Source organism: Delphinus delphis, chromosome 21 (genome assembly GCF_949987515.2).
Source record: "Delphinus delphis chromosome 21, mDelDel1.2, whole genome shotgun sequence".
NCBI lineage: Eukaryota > Metazoa > Chordata > Mammalia > Artiodactyla > Delphinidae > Delphinus > Delphinus delphis.
The window spans coordinates 31,871,248-31,898,742 of NC_082703.1; the positions used below are offsets into that span (position 1 = coordinate 31,871,248).

The window sequence follows — 27,495 nt, forward strand, 5'->3', positions numbered from 1 at the left end:
CGCCACTTCCTAAGAGCTTAAAGTCTTTAACTGAGAGAGATAAAACATGCTATCCTTTGAGAACCACAGGGTCATTTTACATCTTCTGTGTTCCCAACACTGTGTTAGGAATTAGGGTTAAATGGATGCTGTGCCTTGAAGAAATCCCTGTCTAGCAAACATTGGGAACTTTGAATACTTTAATGAACATCATGAAAAAGGAAACTGGTATTGCCTAAAGGCAAACATCCTTCCTGAAAATAAGATGAATAGGTAAAGCCAAAATAAACTAATAGTGCAATATATTACATATCTTCTAACACATGAATTGGTAATTTTTTTAACACCTTTATTGGAGTATAATTATTTTACAATGGTGTGTTAGTTTCTGCTGTATAACAAAGTGAATCAGCTATACATACACATATGTTCTCATATCTCCTCCCTCTTGTATCTCTCTCCCTCCCACCCTCCCTATCCCACCCATCTAGGTGGTCACAAAACACCGAGCTGATCTCCCTGTGCCATGTGGCTGCTTCCCACTAGCTATCTATTTTACATTTGGTAGTGTATATATGTCCATGCCACTCTCTCACTTTGTCCCAGCTTACCCTTTCCCCTCCCCGTATCCTCAAGTCCATTCTCTAGTAGGTCTGTGTCTTTATTCCCGTCTTACTCCTTAGCCCTTCTTCATGACCTTTTTTTTTTTCTTAGATTCCACATATATGTGTTAGCATACAGTATTTGTTTTTCTCTTTCTGACTTACTTCACTCTGTATGACAGACTCTAGGTCCATCCACCTCACTACAAATAACTCAATTTTGTTTCTTTTTATGGCAGAGTAATATTCCATTGTATATATGTGCCACATCTTCTTTATCCATTCATCTGTTGATGGACACCTAGGTTGCTTCCATGTCCCGGCTACTGTGAATAGAGCTGCAGTGAACACTGTGGTCCGTGCCTCTTTCTGAATGATGGGAATTTTAAAAGCACCATATTTGATTATGACAGTCCTCTCTTATTGAAATTCATGAATTTATAATTTTATCTTTTGAAGTAAAATTTATAAAGGTATTTTGTTCATTTGAAATTTAATAATACATTGCTGAGCTATTCGAACAACTGTTTTATGTGAACAGCTATAACATATTTAAAATAGTTATTTTAATACTTTATCTGATTCTGAAGAATTTCCTAACTCCTAGTAAAAGAATGTCATATTAACACAAGAAAAAAATAGAAACAGACCCTAGTTTGTATTCATGGAGTTGGCATGTTTAGAGAAAGTACCATTATCCAATAAATTACTTATTGGGTAACACTTCGGAAAATGTTAAAATGTTTTTGTGCTTCATATTGTCCATTGAAATAAATCACAAATGGAATTAGTTGTATTTGAATGTAATATGGTAGCTATGAATCCACCTGTACTTTTGAACAAATGTTCGATCTGCAGATATGTATTAATTAATCTACATGTCCCTATTGATTTGACATTCTACATTTATATTAAGTTCAAAAAATGCTTGGGATTTTTAGATACTATTAAGGGATAGATTATTATTTTATTTGAAATATATCCATGGGTGTGATTCTTATGTGGATAAAACCATCCTTACTAACAGACGAAAGAAAGCAAAAACTAAAACAGAAAAAGAAGAGAATGAAAACAAAAGAAAAAGAGAATAAAAAGAAAGAAAAAGAGACCGAGAGGCCAAGTCGTCCTGACGTTCTTGTTTGTAGTTCCAGCGGTTTTTAAGGTATAGATATATTTCTGTCCTTGGGTATCATGAGATATCAGTGTCTGGTTAATAAATTCTCCTTCCCTGCCTAAAGTTGCGTTGGACTTTTTATTATAACCAAATATTTACTCTGTGATATAAATCACAAAGTGATATTCTAATTAAAGCATGTGAATAAGATGCTGGGACAAGTATTACTTTTACTAAGGCTCAATAAATGAAGAATATATTCTCTGTATGGGTTCATCAGTTTTAAAACTGCCACTTAAATGTCTTTTCTTAAATATTTGATTTTATATAATTAAAATCATGTTTAACTATTCAATGACTTATTTCTTTAAAATTACATAAAATAGAAAAATCACGCTTATGGTATGAACCTTAATTGACACCATTCACAACAGATTAAGGCAAGACTATTTTTCTGTTAGCATCTCTCTTGTTTACTAAGAAAGGGAACAACACTTTAAGTGTCCTATTAAAGAAAAATCTACAATGTAGATTAATATATACAGTGATTTCCAAATAAACTCCATTTGCAGTATCTTTGATTACATTATAAATCATTATTAAGTCAATAATTGTAACTTCAGTTCTCTCCTTTTTGAAATCTCTTTCAACAACTACCTGCTACATAAAGTTATCAGGATAACTGTCTAGTACTGCATATTAAAAAAATATGACTACATGTTAAAATAATTATATTAAAATCAGTAACCACTGTTGAATTATTTCAGCTTATTGGGGGAATTTTAGCTACATATTCTCATGTTTAAGTGTTTAACTCTAAGATTAAATAATGGAATTTTGTCCGTGCATTCAAGGATCAGTTGACAATTAAACACTATAAAGATTTAGGAAACATTCCCTAAAAAATAATGAGCCAAATTCGATGTGTTGTGAGCTTTTGACAAATAAAGGAAAGAAACAGAATTACTGCCCTATGTAAGCAAAGAAACAGCATGCATACTATAAATGATTTGAGAGTTTATAATATGAAGTATTAATAATTGATAACATTTTTTCATTAAATCAGTTGTAGCTGATAATTACTGAAACATAAGATTTGAGTCACTATTATTTAACAAAGTATTTTTAAAATTATCATTGTGTGTATGTTGTTTCATTTTATTTATCTGCTATATCAAGGAGCAAATTATTAAAAAATGGTAACTTAAAATGTCACATTTTCCGTGATAATATCTTTACAAAATTTTAAAATGATGATGACAATACCTGTTTGTGAATTTCAGATTCTTCATCATGGACAATAAAGGTTATATCATGATTCATGAAAAGCAGTTTACAATCTTGTTTCAAGTGTAGGAGTATCAATTTTGTCTGTTTTACATATTGAGACACTGCATATTATTTCATTGTAGGAACCTCCTCTTCCGACCAACCCCAACTCACTTATGAACATATTGAAAAAACTACTCTCCTAGGCTTAACGTAACGCAATTTGAGTAACAAAAGATCACATGGGTTTTGGAACGAGGCTGTCTCAAGTCTTGGCTCTACTAATTCATAACTTCTTAATAACTTGGTTCTTAAGATATAATAGTCACGTATAAATAGCCATGTAGATACTCTGCAACAACCAAATGGCCCCTCCATGTGTTTATCCATAATAGGTAGGTAGGTCTTTTGAATAATGACTTTATTAATGTTTGTTAAATCAAGCTTTTCCATATGACAAATCAGGGTGATGATTTTGAGGTCATTTGTGATCATTCTATACCTTTAAGTACAGTTAGTATCACCTATAACTTCATCTAGTCTATCTTTTAGAATATTATATATTTTATGACATGATATGGCAGGAGAATTCCTTGAAGACATTTAGAACAAACTGAGAACTGTCAAAATTAAGTCTATTATATTTGTTTGGTTTCACATCCACTAATTACACAACTAGTGGTTTTATTGGAATTTCAGGAAGCAGCACACATATAGATATTTGTCAATTACCAAGAGGTTTATTTCTCATTATTAATCCATGCTCCCCTAAAATATTCATGGAATGGTATATACATTTGGGGCCTCCTTTCTTTTACTCATTCCTTCTCTTTTGGGAAATGATGGTTCTTACCCTTTCCCTTATATATTTATACTCCCCAAGCATCTATTAAGCTTCAGACTGAATGTAAGCTTCTCTAAGTCTTTTCCAGACATACACACCCTTTCCTTATTACTAACTTATTTAGGAGTCCTTTTCCATTGCTTCATTATTGCCATCATTGATTTCTCACCTTGTAATTGTTATCTTGTTTCTCTATTTCTCATATTTTTAGTGCTTCGAGGACAGAGACTATTAACTATCTTTGTTTTCCTAATGAGAAGAAAGGTGATTAGCACACAATAAGTTCTTAATAAATATTTGTAAAATTTAAAAGTGAATAAATGAATATAAGAATCAGAGAATGTTAAAAAAAATAGAAGGAATGCTTGTGTGATTAATTGTTAAGACTCTGGCCAGTGTGAACTATATTCTATGACTAATTTTTTAAGTTTGGTTTACAACTTGTAAACACATAGGAAGAAAAAAGATACAAAAAGATACAAGTAGACTGACAATAGTTCCAAAAATTGAAATAAAATAGAAAGCATGTTAAGATAGGAATGAAAAGACAGTGACAGGATTTTAAAAAATCAAATGTGGCAGGAGTATATACAGGTTGAAATGATGAGGTTTAGTACTTAACTCTGAATTAGTCTGCTTCCTTTCCTTTTCCAGTTATTGCCAGTAGATTTGGGAATAAGAAAGAGGCACCGGCACAAATGTTACACAAAGATGTTACTTTCCGTGCAGCAAGTTAGTATGTGTGCTATACACTTGTATGATATGTGTTGAGACACAATATGAAGAGAAACTCATGAGAGTATGTGGAAAATATCAATTAAATTTAATTTTTAGAAGCAAGAGTTTTGAAAGTGATTAATAATTACTTTTAATAAAGAACAGTTCAACTTTTATCAGTTTCTTTTAAATATTAGTAAGGATTTAGTCCATAAATAACTTGTTCTCAAAAAGAAATTGCAGGCCATGATCACAAACTATATTTATATATATCATACATACACAAAAAACAACTTTAAGTAGATGATAATTTTCAACTATTTTGTGACAATCACTGTGGTATATATTAATTTCCATTAGTCAAAGCCAAACTGTAAAATTTGCAATTTTTACCATGACAACCTGTTAAATCTGTCATCCTTCTTCAGTATATACATGTATCCTCATGATTAATCATTTCTCTTTAATGACCAAATTAATTACATATACTATAAGAACAATTTACAATTTCTATGTGGCTCTAAGGTCATCTTTTGCTAAAGAGCAGAAAACTTTCTTCTAAGTTGTCATGAAAGTGAAAAAGGAAATCATGTTGAATGGAAAAATCAGGGAGAATAATATCCTAAAGGTAGGGATCTTAAATGCCAAGTGCCCTTTCTCAGCCTCAGCCATTCATTCTGAAAATGGCCTATCAAAAAAGCTTAGAGGGAGCAGTTTAATTACTGTTCCTTTGACATATGTAATACATTTTCAGTAGCAGGTCCATGCATTTATTTAAGGCCAAATGTTTTACACCAAAACTGTCCTCTAAGGTATTTCTTTCTACCATCTTTCCCCACTTGGACTACCCAGCCAATTTTTTTAAATAACCCTGTCTTTTTTGGAGATATTTTAAAACAAGCCTTTAATCATGTTCCTTTTTAGGAATAATACAACCCAGGAATGGAATTAAGAGAATAGCCTTACTCACTTTTAAATACTGACTTAATTTAAAATATTTAATTGTATCTACATTTTATGCCTTTATCTATACATCTACGCTTTTCTAATTATTTTCTACACTGTGTCTATGTCTGTATGGATACTTACTTCTGCCTGCTAGATTTCTGTATCTTTATTCATTACATAGATAAGGGTCTGGACATACATAAAGAAATCAATGACCAACTTCCTTCAGTGGATGGCCCAAGGGCAGAGTCCTTCTTCATTCACAGTGCATAGCACCATCCCTGAAACATCTCAGGGACTCATAAGTAGTAATTCAATAAATAGACAACACCTTCTAATTATGTATCGTAATAAGAATCAAAACACTAATTTTCCATTTTAAGTAGCTATCTTAGATTTAAAGAAATATTAGGTGAAAAAACTATACACAGGTGACTCTTGAACAACCCAGGTTTGAATTGCCCGAGTCCACTTAAGTGCAGATATTTTTCAATAGTAAATACTACAGAAATATATGATCAACGGTTAGTTGAATCCGGGGATATGGAACCCTGGGTCAGTTACAAGTGGATTTTCAACTGCACAGAGGTCAGTGCCCCTAACCCTCACATTGTTCAAGGGTTAACTGTATACACATACCCTGCATTTATTAGCCCTTATCCTGTTCTAAAGATCAAGTCATATAAGTTTTTGAAGAACTAAAAGTCTCTTTAAGAACTGTCAATGTATCATTAATAGAAGTTTTGAAGTTTACTCAGACAAATAAGATAGCAAGTATATAGACGGACAGAGATAGATATCTATATACATACATCTATCTGTCTATCTATCCATCTTTTGACCAATTTGGGGGGGGATAGGGGGAAGGGCGGGGAACTACAGCAACAAAATCAAGAAATTTAAATAAACCTGGCAAAATTTCCCATCCTGCATGCAAATGCAACGCTCTGGTGGATCTAGCCTATGCAGCTATTTTTGCACACTTAATTTTTAATCTTAATATGTTCTTCTATCACATACTGCTATAAGCAAAATATTTTTAATGACCTCATTCCTGGTAAAATCTGTCACTAAAAAGTATTAATTAGCAATCTCCCTCATTTATAAGGACTGTATGAATACTAGTTTCAAAAAAGGACTCGATGGGAAGACAACAATAATCAAGACTGATTCAGAGAATATTATACTAAAACAAACAAACAAAAAAAACCTTTTATTAATCTACATAATCCCTCTTTGGTTTAATAGGATTTTAGCTAGCTCTCAATTTATGAGCCTCTCTGAATTTTGAAAGGCTTAAAGCTTTCTTCCAAGCAAGCAAAGTGGATTAAAATCAACCTTTGTGTTTTACAATTTGCATTTAACTGACCTATACTGTGAGTTTTGCTAAAGCCCATAAGTGTTTTCTTCCCTAGTAGCTGGCATCTCTCTAGAGTAAGATCATGAGATTCTATTTCCTTTGATATACTTCGACTTGCAAACACATTACATGAACAAAGTCCTTGCCAGATATTCTTTCTTCTCCCAACCCCCTAAAGCATGTCTCTGCTTTCAAACATTTCATACATAGCTCTTCATCTTTGTGGTGAATACTATCATTTAAGGAAAAAAGACACATTCTCTGAGAAAATCTGGAAATGGAAGAAATAGCTATTAATGAGATATCAATCAGATGTTAAAATAGGTCAATGCCATGATGAATTTTTCCTTTCTTTCTCAATATTTTATCTAAATTTCTAGTAGCCAATGTTGACAAAATGAAACACAGCCTTACTTTTGTATTGTCTGCACTGCTGACTCTTTGACATTCACAAGACTGCTGACTTATAGCTCTTTTTTAAAACAGAATCAAGATGTACATTTCTTTGATTTATGAAAGTAAAACAAAATATCGTGCATGCATTATACTGTGTAACTACTAAATCTTTTTATCACTTATGTAAAAATATAGGGTATATAAAATAAAGGAATAGGTAACATATTTTCACCTTTGTATTTTGGGGCTACAAATTGATAGGAACTAAGTTGCACAGTTAAATATGGATGATAAATAAGAGGTCAAACTTCATTATGAAGGAGAAAAAGGAAGGAAGGATGGGAGGGAGGGAGGAAGGAAGGGAAGGAAGAGAAAAAAGAAAGCTGAATTTACAATGTTAATCAATAATGAAGGGAGAGCTGTAAGACACACAGGCAGTGTTTGAACAAAGTGGACAAATGATTGTATACAGGTGTTTAGAAGTATGAACTTCAAAGATTTCAAAAGTATGTAAACTGCAGCGATGCTTTATGGATTGGCTGACTTTCAGAAGCCTGAAAGGTTCTTATCCTGAAAGCGTAAGGTTGTTATTGGCTGACTCTCGGAAGCCTGCCTACTGATGCCGAATTGTCATGGATCATTTAGAAGTACTTTCACACAGCTCTAGTGGTTAGATGTTATTAGCTTCTAAGAAAGATGAGTCCTTCCCTCCTCGGTCAGAAGTTTTATATCCTCAGTCCACCGCTTTTGTCCTTCTAAGCCAGAAATGCAGGAGCTATTACCAGGAAGTGTCTAGAACCTCGCCAGTGTTGCTGATGCTACCAGAAGATAAAGGTTTGTAAAAGTCTGATTATCAATTTGAGCGCTGATCAGCATGATTGCATACTGGTTTTTTTCTTTGAATGACTTACTGAACCATGTAGGGACAGTGGCTGCACAAAAGCATCAAGGCTCTGGATAACATATCAAAGGGACATGAAACATGCAAGTATAACAAACTATTGTAAGATTTTTCAGGCTTGATCAAGAAAACAAGTGTCAATGACTCCCTAAGTCTATATTTTCTTTTAATTACATACATTCCTTTCTTTAAATTAGATGAAGTTTAGCAGGACTGCCTCTTCATTAGGACTGATATACACTTTCCATATTAATTGTGGTATTTATTTAGGCACATGAAGTCTAACAATAGTGCAGATTTCCTGCTGCTTGGCCAAAAGAAAATCAGAGGCTATTCTTTCATCTGTAATTACTTAAGCTAAGGAATTACATTGGTAGGCTATGCCACCAGGAAACACGCAATTTTATTTATCAGGTAAAGTGAGGAACACATTTTTTGATTACCACCTTGTACTGTTTACTCCAATGGGTAGGATAACCATCCTTAGGGGTCTGTTCTAAAAAGTATTAGTTATTTTACCAGAAAAGAATTTTGTCCCTCCCATCTCTTCAAAAAGACAGTCCTCTGAGAAAGTTGGACAGTCATATACTTGTAATTATCTAACACTTTATCCCACAGAAAAATAAGCCTTGTTCCTAGATTGGTATTAAGAAAAAGAAAAAAAAAAAAAAAAGGAATGATTCCCACATAAAAAAAGAAATTAGGAAATGTGCAAGAGATGTAACCAATTTTAGTGGAGTTCTAAGTATACTGTCTCTGGCAGTTTTCTTGAAAAAAAAAACAATCCCTGCTATACTCCTAGAACATTTATTCACCTATCTCGTCCCAAGGATAATTCCCTTTATGTTCAAAAGAGCATCAGTACAGCTAAGGTGGTCTGCTATACCCTTCATACTATTTTCATTGTTTTCCTATGCTTGAACAGTTAGAACAGATACAACCTGAATTTGTTAGTTCATTTGTATTTTGTAGGCATTAGCATATGCAAAATTACATAAATTGAATATACTAAAATTAGTTAGGGAAAGCATTTATAGATTGTTCCTGGTAAAACGTAGATCTAGGCAAGTTGGTAGTAGTAGTAAGGGGGCATCTTAGACGTAGCCTTAAAGGTTGGCAGAGGAAAAATATAGCTGATGGGATAAAGTGGAAATGTATGTAAAGGGGGTATTACAAACATGGTTCTAGGCATCTAAGAATCTCTTGTCCCAATGGCATTTAGCAAATACTGGTTACCTCATGCATATTCCAAAGATTTGGTCTGTAGTTTGCGTCTGTAGACTATTTCTAGAAGTCTTCTGGAGACCCTCTGTTTAAGACAGAAGATGATGGGTATAATCTTGTACTTTGATACTGGGTGAAGTTGTCCTAATTGGTTAGTACACACTCAAAGATAAATTCCTTGTGCTTTAATTGCTTGAAAAGTAGTCAAGAATATCTGACAAGGAACATAAAGAACAGACTTGTGGTTGCCAAGGGGGCTGGGGGGTAGGGGAGGGATGGATCAGGAGTTTGGGATTAGTAGATGCAAAGGATTATATAACAGAATGGATAAACAACAGGGTCCTACTGAATAGCAGAGGGAACTATATTCAATATCCTATGAGAAACCATACTGGAAAAGAATATGGAAAAGAATGTATATATACATGTATAACTGAATCGCTTTGCTGTATAGCAGAAATTAACACAGAATTGTAAATCAACTATACTTCAATAAAGTAAATTTTAAAAAAAGAGTATCTGATAAGGTTTTTGTGTGTGTGTGGTGATGTCCAAGGTCAATATTTCTCTGATGTCTTTTGCAGAATACTGAAATCACCTGAAACAGGTCATGCAGGAGATGATTAAGTGGTTGAAGGAAAGGAAGCCTATGATAGGACTGATATGAGTTAGTGCTTTAAAGTATTTAGTTATTCAGTTTGTAAAAGACTGGAAACAAGTATGGATGGATGTATTTTTATTTGCTTGAGCCTATAAGTGACCAGTTCATGGCAGGTACTCTATGACTCCTTTATAAGAAATAATGAAAGGATATGCTACTCTGCACTGAATTGGATTCATGGGTTCACAAAGAATCTCTTCAAATTACTTTCCAGAATTGCTTTACCTTCTAATGAGATAAATATAAACGTATTTATCTAGTTAGTCTCATTACAGCTTTACGTGTGTGTGTGTGTGTGTGTGTGTGTGTGTGTGTGTACTAGAGTCTGTCATGTAAATATAATGTTTCCATAGTTTCTGGCACTGGATTTTTTTTCCTTTTTTAATTTCTTAATCATTCTAATAGATATTTGGAACATAAGAAGGACTAATAGGTGTTTTTTTTAAGTCATCAACAAGAACCAGAAATCCAGAATAGTATTCTACTAAAAAGTTTGTCACTCATTTTGGTTTCTTATCTGTTTCTCATTTCTTCTCTTTCTTTGAGTGATTTTTTTCCAGAGGCCAACTTTTTAACAGGCTTTCAGGCAAGATACAAACCATAGCTACCCTCAATGTCCTTTGGGGTGTTGCTTCCTATTGTGTTTGATTACATTTCTGATTTTTTTTTTTTTTTGATTGTTCGTTTGGTATAGTTATCACATGTCCCCTAGACTGTTGTTTTTTTTTTTGCTGTACGCCGGCCTCTCACTGTTGTGCCCTCTCCCGTTGCAGAGCACAGGCTCCGGACGCGCAGGCTCAGCGGCCGTGGCTCACGGGCCCAGCCGCTCCGTGGCATGTGGGATCCTCCTGGACCGGGGCACGAACCCGTGTCCCCTGCATCGGCAGGCGGACTCTCAACCACTGCGCCACCAGGGAAGCCCCCCTAGACTGTTTTTTTAATGATCTCATTTCAAATATTTCCAAAGCATGTTAAACACTGCTTCATAGTCACTTCTCCCCTGTTCTTGATCCTGTCTTTCAATGGTGTTGGAAGAGTCACTCAAGGTCTCCTTTTTTAACAACTTACAGTGAATTTCATCCAAAACCCTGCTGATTTCTGCTGTATTGGCTGGACTAATACTGAGTGTTCCCTCGGTTTCTGGAATTAACTTCTGTAACTACCTAACGTGAAGTAAGTTGTGACATCTCATCCTTCTTTCCTGCCCTTAATATCAACTCTTATCTAAAACACTGAAGTCTTCTCGCTTTACATTGGAAAATATATCTATTTCTGAAGATACTTCTTTCTCGCAGTTTAGTTCCACCTGCATTCTTTTTCTGAGGATTTTCTTGAGAGTTTGTGCATATGGATAAAATGTAACTTCCTAGTTTCCAGAAGTGCTGTTTTTCCTAGTTTTAATATTTGTTTCATCAAATGAAACGTAGGAATTTTGGCAATGCTCATTTCCTAACATTCCTCCACACTCTTTATTAGAAAAAGAAAGTACTTTATTATAGTATTTATGTATATCTTTTCCTTTGTTGTTTTAACACCAAGCCTTGCTTTAAATTGTTAATTCATGTATTAATTACAAAGAACTTCTTACTATGGATCTCTGACTCATCTTCAGAAGGTTCCAGGACTACTTAAAGGTGTAGGGAAATTTCTGCATAGCAGGAGAGTGTGAGTGATGTGTTATATATTTCAATGAAAATAAAATTTACATAAAATTAAATGTATGGACCTTAAGCTTTTAGTGATTATTATACCATTTTCATTTTTAAGTTTAAAATATTCACAATCATAGACACTCATGTAAGAACCACCCAAAACAAGCTAAAAGATATTTCTATCATCCTAAAAAATTCCCTTGAGCTTCTTTTCAATCTCCCTCTCCATTTCAATGGCAACCACTTTATGATTTCTGTAAGCATTGATTAGATTTACCTTCTCAAAAAATTCATACAAGTGGAGTTATACGAAAGGTATTTTGGTGTCTTTTTTCTCAACATAGTATTTTTTTTTTATATTTGTCAATGTCATTGCACGGGCAAATGAATTATATCTGTACAATAGATGTGAATACCAGGAAAGAGTATATGAGTAGAGTACACTCTCCCTTTGAGTGTCATTTGTGTGGATATAACATAGTGTGCTCATCTGTTCTCCAGTTAGTGGACACTGGGCTGTTTTCAGTTCCTGACTATTTTCAATAAAACTACTGTGAACATTGTTTACATTTCTTGTTGTTGGGAAATTTTCATTTTAAACACATAGTTGTGTTACTGAGTCATGGGATAGATTTTATTTAGGTTTCTAAGAAATCACAAAAAGAGTTCTTCAAAGTAGTCATACCATTTTATTTTTTAATCAGTGATGTATGAGATTTCCCGTTGCTCTACAACCTCATCTATACCCGGTACATTGGGTACTTTCTGGCTTTTGTTCTATCCATTCTAACAGATGAGGAATGGTATCTCATGATTTTCATTTGCATCTTCCTGATGACTGATATTATGCAATGCATATATTTCTTCTGTAAAGCTTTTATGAAAATGTTCCATATTCCAGATTTTCTCAGTTATTTTCAATAGGGACACTCTTGATATTCTGTGACACGTAGTTCTTTGTGTTTAAGGTTTTCCTACATATTGTAGCATGTTTGACAGCGTCCATGACTCCTGCACACTAGATGCCAGTAGCACACTCTCCCCGAATGTGAAAACCAAAAATTCTCTAGACGTTACCAAATGTCCCTTGCTGGGAAACAAATCACCCTTGGTTAAAAACCAGAGCCATTATTTTCTTCATTTTTGCAAATTTTAATAATAGTTCAGTTTTTATACATTATATTATCTCTCGAATACTGAGCATACATATGGTTGTTATCAGCAGTAAAAAGAGTGATAGATATTTTTAAAGCACTAAGGGCAATATCATAGTAAAAACTCACATTATCAAAGCTATCAATAGCTATATATCTATATATCAAAATATATATCTATAGTTTTGACTCACATAAACCCTGAAATTTGACATCTAAAAAACTTTGACATCAATGCTTACATTGGGGAGAAATTTAATATTAGTAGTAGTTATAAATGATGTAATTTCTAGCATATTAAATATTGGATATATCTATTCTCTATATTTTTGCTAAACTTGGTCTTCCAAGTGGAGTAGAGACCATTATTAAATAAAAGAAAGGTAAAAAGAAGGGGTAGATCGCAGATTTATTCTCAGACAGATCACTTTGAAGAAAGAGTAAATGAGGAAGTTCAGGATCTGGAAAGTTATTCCCATAAAAATTCCCATCGTCTTTTACATCCTAAGTATATGCATATCCCATTGTAAAGGTATTATACTATATCACTGCAATGATGGCTATGACGGTAATTTTATGCATCAATTTGGCTGGGCCTTGGTGCCAAGACGTGTACTCAAACATTATTCTGGATGTTTCTCTCAAGGTTTTTTGGATAAGATTAACATTTAAATCAGTGGATTTTGAGTAAAGCAGGTTGCCCTCCAAGATATGGGTGGGCCTCATTCAATCAGTTGAAGGCCTGAATAGAATGAAAGCCTGACCTCTCCCAAGAAAGAGGGGATTCCCCCGAGCAGATGGCCTTTGGACTTGAACTATATCATCGGTTCTCCTGGCTCTCCAATCTGTCAGCCCACCTTACACATTTTGAAATTGCCAGCCTCCATAATCATGTAAGCTAATTTATCTGACTAATACAATGACCATGATCTCTTATTTTTCCCTACAGATCTATTGTCCACAGAACTAGAATGTATAGTTTTAAATGTAAAGGTAAAATGTATTGATCCCCTTTTTAAATCGTATAACATCCTAATAATCCTCTATGCCCATCCTTGTTAGATCCTTTCTTAACTACAACAGCTCATGGTTATGTCATTTGATGTCTGAATTATCACTATTTTGCATGAAACACACCATATCATATGCTATAATTTATCTTCTATAATCAGCCTCCCCTCTACTAGATTATAAACTCAAAAATCAATAGAAAAATATTTGTTTACGTTAGTAAAGGAAACAATCTTTCAAACTGAAATGCAACTGTCCCCATTTTCAAAGAATTTACTAAAATATATTGTCCTGAAATTCCTCCCATTTTCTGTCTAAAAACCATAGATTTAAGTCTAGCATGGTCATGAAACTGTATATTTCATTTTAAAAAAAGAAAAGGGGATGTGGCAAAGACGGTAGAGCAGGAGAACCCTGAGCTCACCTTTCCCCGCGGGCAGACCAAAATTACAGCTACTTGAAGAGCACCTCTTTATGAGAATGAGCTGAAGACTGGCAGAAAAGATTTTCCACAACTAAAGGTATAAAAAAAGGAGCCATCGTGAGATGGGTGGGAGGAGTGGAGATGCAGTGCGGGCGAGGCTCGCCCCAGGTACGTCTGGCCCACAAACAGGAGAATAATCACAGCTGCTGAGGTTCTCCCCAGGAAGCAAGGGGTCCGACCCCACATTAAGCTCCCAGACCAGGGGTCCTGCACCCAGAAGACAAACCCACAGAAAGTCTGGCTTTGAAGAGCAGTGGGGCTTGGGTACGAGAGAGCTGGAGGGCTGAACAAAACAGACTCCGCAATGAAAGCGTGCAAGCAAAATCTCCCACGGCCTGGGTCCCAGCTCAGAGGCAGCCACCGGAAAGAAGCCTGGGTCAGACCCACCCGCGACCCTGGAGAGCCTCCTGGACAGGTGGGAGGCAACGGAGACCCTCCCGGGGACATAAATGTTAGCAGCAGCCATTCTGAGGGGCTCGTTCTACCATGAGAACACTGGTGCTGGGAGGCACCGTTTCGGAATCTTCTCTCTGCCTCTTACTGATAGGGGCTTACCCACCCACTAGTGTGCCAGCACCAGTCCTGGGACCCCCAGGTTGCACAACCAGTCATGCAGGGACACGGCCTTGCCCACTAGCAGGCTGGCACCAGCCCCTGGCCTTCTCAGCCAGGGTATATAATTGTGTTCTCCTGTAGGAATGATAACAGAAATCTGTGGTCATTTAGCTAACAGTCACATTGAGGCTTTTCTCTCTTTATTTGAGATGTTTCTACTTTTCATTCTTCCAATTCCCTAATCAAAGGCAAAAAAAAAATTATGATCTTAATCTGTACTTCTTTTTACACATACAGATTTTTGCAAACTATAACCGTCATTTTCAACTCAATGGCCATAGCTAAGCATTTAAGCTAAGTCTAGTTTATTAACTCTTAAATAAGAAATTTCAATTTTTACTTATCTAAGTTCTTTCAGGAAATGGATTTGATCTCATTCTGTATGGGCAGATAGTCACTTAATTAGTTGGGTGCCACAACTGACTATTTCAGCACCTAGAGCAGTCCTAGAAATAGTGTGAATGAGCTGGGGAGAAGCAGCTTGCAAGTACTCTGAGCTAATGCTATGATAGTCCCAGATATAAAAGCAGGTGGTTTTCTAATATAAATATGGATATACTAAATCCGTTTTATCTACATAAACTAACATAGTGGTCCAATAAGAAAAAAATAGTTAGAACAGAGTACCTTAATCAAAAGTTTGCTATATTTTTTTCAAAGACAGATTACCTGATGATTTCGACCCAGTTGGACTGGCTTAGACTCACATAGATTGATGTGAAACTATGATAAAATGTTCATTTTACACATTTAATTTAACTTGAAGTAGAATGTAAGTTGGATCTTAATTCAAACCAATATTTTAATCATTACAGAGTTCTCTAGAGTGCTGATTTGTCTCAGACAAATGGTCCGCTTTTAAAATGCTTCCCCATTGGTAAATAGTCAGGTTAAGAAATATATTTTTCTTTTTTGGATTTTATGGCATACAAATGGTTCAACTGAGGTTTACTCCTAAAACCTGACAGCATTAGCATTAAAATATGCATACTTTAGAGGCAAACTTAGGGTTTGCTGAAAGCTTTAAATATTAAAGTCAAAAAAGGACACCTTATTTTAGGATATTATTCATGACCAGGAAAATCTGGTAAGCAACTACACCCTACAGACAAGTTTTACTCACGGTTTATAGAGGGTCCACAATGTAATGTTACACAATTTACAGTACTGGAAGAACTGACACTAGGGACGTGATATAGAAACATATATTATGAACTATAATTACATTCATTTGGTAAGATTATGAATTAAGGATGATTTAAAAACAAGCATACTTGTGAAGAGAGTAAGAATTCTAACACCATGGCTATAGTCTCAGTCTTATTAGGGTAATATAAGTCTAGACAGGACAGAAAAATAATGCAAAGGGATTTTTTTTAATAAACGACATATGTGCCAGACACATAATCTCATTTGAATGTCTTTCAGGCCTTGCCAAGCAAGGTGAGACAAAACAGAACAGAACAGAACAAAGGTTCTTGGTGATTTTAAGTAAGTTGCTTAAAATCACACAATTCACTTTCATACTATCCTGTATTTCTTCACAGTACTTAAAACAATTCCATTTAATCAATAATTAAGCCATAAATTGTCACCTAAAGTCCGTGTACTCTGGGGGTATGCCAACTCCATGGCTACTTTGTATTCCTCAGAATCTAGTACTGTGTCTTCTCTTGTTAAATATTTGTTGCATAAATAAACGGCCATTTTAGGAGGGCGAACAGATAGATCAAAAGGAAATAAGAAAATGTGACTTAGAATTTTAGCAAGGGTCAATAGGATGGGGCATCTCATAATACTTTTTCAAATCCAGGCATCTTAAAGATTTCCTCTATTTTCTATTTTAATTTCCACATGTTAGCTTATTTTCCTCCTATATTAGATTTCTGAGGCTGCTGTACCAAATAATCATAAACTTGATGGTATAAAACAACCGAAATTTACTCCCTCACAGTTCTGGAGGGCGGAAGGCTGAGATCAATGTACCTCTGGGGGAAGACTGCTCCTTGCCCCTCTAGCTTCAGTGGCTGCCGGCATCCCCTGGCTTCTGCCTGCATCACTCTAATCTCTGCCTCCATCTTCACGCAACCTTCACTGCCCTGTGTTGTGTGTCAAAGCTCGTTTGCTTTTCTCCTATAAGGACACTTGTGATGGCTTTAGGGGCCACCTGGGTGATCCAAAACACTCCCCACATGTCAAGATCCATAACTGAATCATGTTGCAAAGACCTTTTTCCGCACAAGGTAACATTTAAAGGTTCCAACCATTAGGACCTGCAATCTTTGAGCAGACGTTATTCAGCCTACGATTCCTCCCTTACATAACACAGCACTAAATATTTTGAGAATTTTCCATTTGCAGATCCTGGTTCAAATAATTAAGCTTACAGAAAAACGCACACTAAAGTTGTTAAATGAAAGTCTGTCCTTGGACCATGCGAACAATTAACTTCTGTGGACACATTAATTTGGGTTGACAAGAGTTAAGAAAGAGGGTTTGGGAAACTGTGGAGGTGTTGTCACTGACATCAAAAATGCCGTGTGAAATTTCACATCATCCCTTATTCCACTTACTGGGAAATAGTTAAGATCTTGTGTGCACAGTAGTAATTATTCCTCATGACTTCCCTTAAACTCACACCTTACTCAAATGTCTCATCTCTATTTCTCACTGTAAAACCATTTTCACTTCTGGCTCTATATTTGTTAACCTTACCCTGAAGAGAGAACAGAGAGAGAAAATTGACTAAAGCAAATGATTGACCTATTTATTGCCTGAATAAATGAAAACAGAAAGAGAAATCAGAAACTCCCAAATTATGCCTTTCCTGAAAAACAGAATAAGTTATAATATTGCTTTGTGAAATTGATAATTAATTGAGAAATAAAGAACTTTTCTGGTTTACCATAAGAGATACATAATATTGATGGCAATAATCTCATTGAGGTTCTCATAAAATTAACAGATTTTTAAAATACTATTTTGATGCCCACTACTGGCAAATTGCTGCTGAGATTTTCAAGGCAGCATCATCACCTGGGCCTCTTGGAAAGTTTGCTATGAGTGAAGCCATCCTCCATGAAAGACGTCCAAATCCCTGAGACCAACACGCAGCGAAAAAGTCCAAGTTAACCTTTTAGAAAAGCCATGTTGAAAGAGAGATGCCTGGCTAGATATTAATTTGTCCAGCCATCCCAGCTCAAATGTCAGAGATATGAATAAAAAGCCTTTAGATGATTCCATTCCCACCCATTATCTTACTGTCACCTCAGGAGGGATCCCAGGTGAGAACCATCTGCCTGAGTCCAAACCCCAAAACTCTAAGAGATTATAGTAAATTGTGACTTTCAGTTTCTAAACTTTGGGGGTGATTTGTTATATAGTAATAGATAACTAGAGCACACCTGCTTTCCACAGATGAGGATGTTGTGGCTCAGAAAATTTAAGTAAATTGTCTAAGGTCACATAAAAATGTAGGTAATAAATGTGGGAGTCAAACCTAGCTTTTTCATTAGAATATATTTTCATGCCCCACCATACACTCTATCTCGTTTGCGCGTCTCAGCTTTGTTGTTTCCTTTCTCTTTCGTTGTTAGCAAGCTACTGAGGTCTTATCGTGCCATGAACTAGTTTCTTCCTCTACACACTCCTCTCTTCTCCTGCTCCTTCATGATCATAATCATCTTCATCATAACTCTAACAGCCTACAGTTAGTAAGTCTGAACTAAATACTAGACACTTAGCATAGAACATGTGAAAAAAACTTTGTACCTAATATCTCATTAAATATTCTCACACACCATCCTACATATCATAGTCAAATTATCGTCACTAGATTCTGCATTTAATATAACCCACTTTGCTTAAAAATTTCCCTTTTTCTGGCCGGGGGGGACAGATGTCATGGTATTTTTTTATTCAAAAAGGCAAGGTGGAAAATAAACATGGATACAATACAATTTCAGGTAGTGATAAGGACCATGAAAAAATAATGAATAAATGTAGTGATGCCACAAAGAACATAATGCCCAGGGCATCCTGTGATCAGGAGACTACTTTGGGTATAGTGGAAAGATAGGGCTCTCTGAGAAGGTAACAATTATGCTGAGATTGGAAAGACGGAATTGAGCTCACCAAATTAAGATCAAGGAGAAGAGTGTTCCAAGCAATGGATATAACCAGTGCAAAGACCCTGAGCCTTAAAAAGCTTGAGTAAGTTCAACATACTAAAATAATGTCTATTTGCATGGAAAATATGATTAAGGAGAAAACAGTAATAAAAATATTGGAAAGGTGATAAGCGGCTGCTTTATGTTGGACATCGCAGTCATGGGGAATTTGGCTTTTATTCCTAGTATATCAAGAAGGCATGGGGCTCCCCTGGTGGTGCAGTGGTTAAGAATCTGCCTTCCAATGCAGGGGACATGGGTTCGGATCCTGGTCCAGGAAGATCCCACATGCCGTGGAGCAACTAAGCCCATGCGCCACAGCTACTGAGCCTGCGCTCTAGAGCCCGTGAGCCACGACTGAGCCCACGTGCCACAACTACTGAAGCCCGCACACCTAGAGCCCGTGATCCGCAACAAGAGAAGCGCACCGCAACAGAGAGCAGCTCCCACTCGCCGCAACTAGAGAAAGCCCGCGCAAAGCAACGAAGACCCAATGCAGCCAAAAATAAATAAATAAAATAAATAAATTTATAAAAAGGCACGAAGTTACTATAGAAAAGGGTTAGTGTGCTATCATTTTAACTGCTATTTAGAAAGGCAAATGCAGAAGCAGGGAGACCAGTCCGAAGCCGGCTCTCTCAGAGTTGAGGTGAGAGCTGACAGTAGCTTGGAAATAGGGTGGTGGCAGTTGACGACAATTTATGTTAGAATCAATAGGATATTCTGATTGACTGGATCTGTGGAATGAGGAAAGGAAGAGATCAAGGAGAATCTCCAGGCCTTTGCTGCAAGGAGATGTAGAAGGCAGGTCCCCTTTTTAGTACTTAGATTCGGTGACTGGAGGAGGAAAAGTCTGTGAAGAGCTCTGTTTTATTGAGTTTAAGTGGTCTATTAAAATCCCATACATTCATTTAATTGTTTAGGCAGTAGAGATGTGGTCTTACCAGGAGATGGATGTTTGGGAAACATCAACAGGTAGAGCCACAGGGCTGAATGTAATCACTTTAGGTGAAAGACAGAAAAGGTGGCCCCAGGATGATTCCTGAGGAATGAATGTGAAGGGTGAGACTGTGGAGCATGGAGGAGCCAGAAGAGGGAGAGGGAAGAAAAGAGAAAGTATGGTAAGAAAATCTAGACCTATGTTTTCTCAGAATCAAGTAACTGATTATCTGAATTTTCCATGTTCTTTGAGTGTGTGCATGTATGCCTGCGTTTGTGGGTGAGTTTATATAGTTTTGATATTTAGACCATGTTGAAGGCCAGCAAGTGTTAGTCTGTTGTAGCCTCATGAAGGACTGAGTTCTAAATAACTCTACATTAAATTATTACTTTTTAAATTTTATTTATTTATTTTTATTTTTGGCTGTGTTGGGTCTTCATTGCTATGCGCGGGCTTCCTCTAGTTGTGGCAAGTGGAGGCTACTCTTCGTTGTGGTGCACGGGTTTCTCATTGCGGTGGCTTCTCTTGTTGTGGAGCACGGGCTCTAGGCACGCAGGCTTCAGAAGTTGTGGCTCATGGGCTCAGTAGTTGTGGCGCAAGGGCTTAATTGCTCCGTGGCATGTGGGATCTTCCCGGACCAGAGCTCAAACCCATGTCCCCTGCATTGGCAGGCAGATTCTTAACCACTGTGCCACCAGGGAAGCCCCTCTATTAAACTATTTTTCTACTAGATAGATTGAGAATTTCTGGAATTATCAGGGATACTCTAGTCTCTGCAGAGGCCCTGAATGGAATGCTCTTAAGCCATCACTTTTCTTACACCCACTCAACAGTTAAGTCCAGGCTTATGCCTCATTTGCTCCATAAATACTGCACATTCTGCCGGAGCAGTCTACTTGGCACTCCCACACTTAGACTCTACAGGAAGGCCTGGGGCAGACAGGCAGCTGACTGGAGCAGTAATCTGTACAGAATATTCAAACACCACTGCGACTCTGAAATATGGTTGCAGATCAATTCAGGTTTCCACAAGAAATTCCTCAAAACATACATTGTTCCTTTCCATCAAAGTAGATAAATCTCTCAAATGAAAAAAAATTTTAAAAGAAAGAAAGAAAAAGAACCCCTACTTCCAAGTATAGACCTGTAGCTTTTGATTTTTTTTTCCTTTTCTTTCTTGATTATGAAGTAGAAGGTGCTAGTGGCTGATGAACAACCCCTTTTCTGTCAACTCATCTATCAGTCTGGAGTTGGTTAAAATACAGAAGCCAACAGTGTGTGTGACATAATTACGTGGGAATGAGAGATTTATTTAATTAATTTCAAATGATTTTTCGGTATGCTTCATACTCATATTTTGTTTGAAAAATAGAATATAATATTGGGTTGGCCAAAAGGTTCATTCAGTTTTTTCGTAAGATGGCTCTAGTAGCACTTAGTTGTCTTTAACTTCATTCGAAACAATTTTGTTAGATTGTACGTGACAGCTGTCATACCAAGCATGCACTTAAAAAAAGACTCATCAAAATTGGTGAATTTTTGTTGCCATTTTAATATTGAAGATGGAAGAAAAAAGCAACATTTTCAGCATATTATGCTTTATTATTTCAAGAAAGGTAAAAATGCAACTGAAATGCAAAAAAATATTTGTGCAGTGTATGGAGAAGGTGCTGTGACTGACTGAACGTGTCAAAAGTGGTCCGTGAAGTTTCATGCTGGAGTTTGCTCGCTGGATGATGCTCCACAGCCCGGGGGCCAGTTGAAGTTGATAGCGATGAAATTGAGACATTAATTGAGAACAATCAACGTTATACCATGCGGGAGATAGCCGACATAGTCAAAATATCCAAGTCAAGCGTTGAAAATCATTTGCACCAGCTTGGTTATGTTAACTGCTTTGATGTTTGGGCTCCATACAAGTTAAGCGAAAACAACCTTCTTGACCGTACTTCCACAAGCAATCCTCTACTTAAACTTAATGAAAACGTCCCATTTTTAAAACAAATTGTGACGGGAGATGAAAAGTGGATACTGTACAATGATGTGGAATGGAAGAGATTGTGGGGGAGGCGAAATGAACCACCACCAACCACACCACAGGCTGGTCTTCATCCAAAGAAGGTGATGCTGTGTATATGGTGGGATTGGATCCTCTATTATGAGCTCCTTCCGGAAAACCAAATGATTAATTCCAACAGGTACTGCTCCCAACTGTACCAACTGAAAGCAGCACTCGACGAAAAACGTCCAGAAATAGTCAACAGAAAATGCATAATCTTGTATCAGGATAACGCAAAACTGCATATTTCTTTGATGACCAGGCAAGAACAGTTAGTCTGGCTGAGAAGTTCTGATTCATCTGCCGTATCCACCAGACAGTGCACCTTCGGATTTCCATTTATTTTGGTCTTTACAAAATTCGCTTAATGGAAAAAAATTTCAATTCCCTGGAAGACTGTAAAAGGCACCTGGAATAGTTTTCTGCTCAAAAAGATTTAAAAAGTTTGAGAAGATGGAATTGTGAAGTTGCCTGAAAAATGGCAGAAGGTACTGGAACAAATGGGTGAATACATTTTTCAACAAAGTTCTTGGTGAAAATGAAAAAATGTGTCTTTTATTTTTACTTAAAAACCAAAGGCAGGGCTTCCCTGGTGGCGCAGTGGTTGCGAGTCCGCCTGCCGATGCGGGGGACGCAGGTTCGCGCCCCGGTCCGGGAAGATCCCACATGCCGCGGAGCGGCTGGGCCCGTAAGCCATGGCCGCTGAGCCTGCACGTCCGGAGCCTGTGCTCCGCAACGGGAGAGGCCACAACGGTGAGAGGCCCGCGTACCACAAACAAACAAACAAACGAACAAAAAACCAAAGGCAGTTTTTGGCCAACCCAATAAATGCCAGTAACAAATATCACTGAAACATGAAATACTAATTTTACAATGATAGGTTATCAATTATCTCTCTTCAATAAGTAAAGAATATCAGTTTGAAGGAGTATGATATTCTAGTTAGTGTGATTAGCTGACTAGAGCGACAACCTACATGGGATGACAAACTACCTGGACTGGCCAGACCTCACTGAAATAATTCAGAAGGACAGCCGAATGTTTAGATCTGGCCCTGCCTGCTTATCAATCACTTGCTGATACCACTAAGACACCCACATATTTCCAATGCAATCGTGATAAAACTACCCCCCACCCCCTCCTTAATTTTACAAATTCCTTTTAAAAATGAGTTTTTGGGAAAAAAAAATGACTTTTTGTCTTAACTCTCATTCAGTCTACCAGTGGTTCTGGATTCCTCATTCTGCTGCCCCACCTGCAGGTGGGCATATTCTCTATATTTATTAGTGCTACCATCTACTGGCATCATTATAACCAGGAGAGCAATGCCTTCAATCCACATGAAGTGCTTGGGAAAGAAGTAGGGCATTAACCTACTTTAGCCTCGATGTTGACTTCATTGCTTACAAATACTTTCTGCTTATATAATCAATGTATCCCTTAGCATGTCCTCATGTACTACAAGTGTATGTTCTGTTTCTGTAAATAGAATACAAACCCACTGGAAATAAAAACCATCTCATACCTTTTAAAATCCCTAATGTATACTAACACAGTGCCCTGCACATGGTAGATTAAAAAAAAAAAAAAACTGATGGTGAAAAATAATTACAATTAGGTATTTACATGCCTTGTCTTCTTCATTAGCTTAGGTAAGAATTGCACTGAATTAATTCTTATGCGTCTTCAACCCCCTTCCCAGGTCTCGTAGTTAGTAAATAATACATGTTTACTGAAATCAATTATACACCACATCTTAAGCACAAATACATAAATTTCTATGAAGTATAGCTACAGATGTGTATAAGTCTTATAAACTTACAAATTTGGTTATTATATTCCTATTTTCAATTGTATTAGTTTTACCACTCTTGTTTCTTTTTAAATTACTTGAGAAAGGGTGAAAATCTTTAACTTCATTTGTAAGCCTTCATAAGACCTAAAGTACTACTAGTCTGAAGCGATAACTACTCAATATGTGTAACTGATCAGTCGGTTAACTGCCTGTCTCTATCAAATTTGGTCAAAGTGCATATGTTTCGCAAGAGTATGGTGACTACCAACCAAGAAATTTGAGTTGTTTCCCAGAAGAATAACTCCTAAGACTATGGATTTTTGATATATTTTTATGATGTTGAACATCTGTTTCATAACTTTAAGTTTCTGTGTTTACATGAATCCGTAGAAGAAAATAGGAGATTTTTAAACTTAAAAGAAATATTTCTCAGAAATAAATTAACAAACAAAAATAATCACAGTTTGATTCAGATACAGTCATTATTACATATAAACGTATTTATAAAATTAATTAAATCTAATTATGCAATGTACTGTATATGTGCCATCCCAACATATGAGCTAAAAACACTAACAGTTCTTTTCCTTAAATATATAAAAGGAATAAAGTATTTTTTAAAGTTCGTTAATACTTCATAACATAGTTCATAAAAATCAAACTATTTTTAGGATGATGACCATATATTTTAATTCTCACTATAAATTCTGAAAGGCAGAAGTAAGCACTAATATATTTGAATCAAATCAATTCAGACAGACAAATACCATTTAAGCAGTTTTTCCAAATACTCTTTTATTCAGTCAATATAAATTACACTTATTGGAAAGTTCAGGACTAATTAATCTTTTTATAAGTTCTTGAAAGAAAGCTGAATCTATTGAGATTACTATATTTTAAACTCAAGAATATGTTTGTTTGTGGCCTAAAAATGTACTCCATTTTTACTTTATCTAACTATATGCTTCCTAGTTTAATAAGTACACTTTTTCAACACTTCTAAAACATTACTTCACTGGGAACATTTATTTTAAATATATAATCAGATTTTTGGACTTTCTCTAGTTTATTTGACATTTAAAAAAGTATTCTTCCTATGTTAATTGTTCTAAGATGAATTTATTCAGATATATTAATTTTTAAAACCACTTCTAAACTTATAAATGTACTATGTTTTCTAAGTATTTTAATATATACTCAATCAAAACCATACCTTTATGTTTCTCCCTAAAAATCTCCATCTTTCTTTCTATGCTTTACTGAATACCCTACAGCTTCCCAAAAGGGAAAATAAATAAATGTCCAAATAATGACTAGTTTTCCAAGGCACATCTTGTCTTGATTTGGAATACTTTTAAAGAGGGCAAGAACAATCAGTTTCCACTGTGTTTATCAAAACATTGGAATTCTGAAGTACATTTTAAAATTTTAAATGTATAAATGATTGCATAGGCTTCCTGTTCAAATTGGTAAAATTCCTTTTACTACTTGAATGGTCTGTTTTGACACAGTCTCGAATGACTTAATTTAAAGGCAGGTTTATGATCAATAACGGTTAAGATTACGATGAGTGAAGGTTTACTGACTTCTTGCTTGTCACCCAGGGCTCTTGTAAGTGGTTTTTATCACACCTGTCTAGTACGAGTGTGTTTAACTCTTCTCTGCCAATGTCTAATTTTGCAAAAGAGATGGACACAAAATTGGGTGTGTATGAAATTTTGGTTAATTTTATTTTGTGTTCAGTAAGATGTGATTTATTCCCTTTACAAGGTTATTTAGACAAAGGGCAGTAAATTGAGGAAATCTCTCAGTTTATACACACCAAAATCCATATTTAAACAAATACAGCAATATTTTATGTTCCTCATAAAACCAACCTGGGATGTCCTGAATTCTTAAACCCTTAAATTATAGGGAAACTGAAATTTTAGTTTATAGTCCAGGAAAGCAGGAAAGTAAAACAAATAGAATCGATATTATCCCTAGATTTCCTCAAACCGCTCTCCTTGAAAATGCTTGGAACACAGCTCGCATCTTGAGAAAATGGACGCTATGGGTTACAGAGCCTCTTTTCAGCCAACTGAGCTGACGAATGGATACATGACATCATTTTCTATGGAAATAATAATCAAATTACTGAAGATAATTAAATGGGCATGCATGCTCATTTATTTATCTAGTGTATATATTAATATTTCCATATGTAATGAAACTATGAGTGTGACATAAGAAGGATTATTTTTTGTTTTCTTAAAGTAGGTTCATTCTCCTCCTGTTGTTAGTATTCAGGATTCTATTTTCTTAATAATCCCTCTCTCAAAAAATGGCAAAAGAAGTCTGTACTGATATCAGCCAAATAATTAACATCGTGTGTAAAATTAAATTCTACATAAGTAAAATTAATTTTCTGTTTCTTTGTAATTTTTTTAGTGTGGCTACTAGAAAATTTTAAATGACATATATTAGCTCATATGTGTAGTTCATATTATGCTGCTAATGGACACACTGCTCTGAAGCATTGTTTACAATACAGTAAGTGGCATTAGTAATGATAACAATGATGAATGGAAAATCATAGAGGAGCAATACAAAAATTACAGACATCCAATAAAAATACCTGTCAGCCTTTTAAGTTTCTTGTAAATGATAAGATCTCCTGAGGTTCCTATTTCATTTTCCCTGGAACCCAAGAGAGCTGCACTCATTACATCTGTCATGTGCAGTGACAAGTATAGTTAACAGCTGCAAAAGAATCTTCTTTTATATCTCTATTTCCATGTTCTCAGAATGAAGAATATTTTGCCTTTCATCTGGAAATTTGCCATTATTGAGCCTCAGGCCAAAAGCTTAATTTTATCTAACTTTTTAAAAGTTATCATGGATGGCAAAGGTACACTTGTTTCCTTTACCAAATATTCTGAGTAAAATTATTTTATTAAAATTGAAAATTAAAATATAAGACATTCAATATGGATAATAAAGTTTGCACAGTAATAAGCATAATATTGATATCAGAGATGTGATTTACAATCAACTTGGAAATATCTCAATTACTCAAAATACAGAGAAAAAACATGCTGTGAATTTGCATTAGAAATCTTAAAAAGCTAATCAGGCACTCATATTTACTTAAGGTGAGGGAGAAAGATCACCCTTTGACACAATTCATTGTTTTTGTACTTCTGTCCATGACTTAGTAGTTTCTGTGAGAAGCCAGGCCTAGAAACTGGCTTCAGGGTGAGCACTTGTGGAAGTAATTCTGCCCCCCTTACCTCTCTGAAGCATGTCTAAGTGAAGTCTAGAAATCCTACTTCTTTTCTTGCATAATGAGAAGCTCCTAATAAAAAGTATTGGCTTAAGAAACCCAAAGTATCTTTTTTCTTACCTTAATATGATAGCTACAGAAGGTTGTTTAGAGTTCTACAAGTTATTCAATTCTTATTGGGATTACAGAATTTACCAGAGAGAATGGACAAAGGTTCAGAAATATCAGTAGTATTTATCTTACAGTGTTTGGGGTAGCACATACAGGCCAAGAGGCAGATATTCATCAGAGGGCTTAAGAATTACCATGGGTTATGAGGTTAGCTACATGCACATC

At 35.7% G+C, this 27,495-nt stretch overlaps 1 long non-coding RNA gene across 1 annotated transcript in view; it reads right to left on the reverse strand.

Annotated features, from left to right (window-relative positions):
• LOC132417556 (uncharacterized) overlaps positions 1 to 27,495 on the reverse strand; it is a 388,895-nt gene that overhangs the window by 297,666 nt on the left and 63,734 nt on the right. The gene's annotated exons all lie outside the window — the stretch shown is intronic.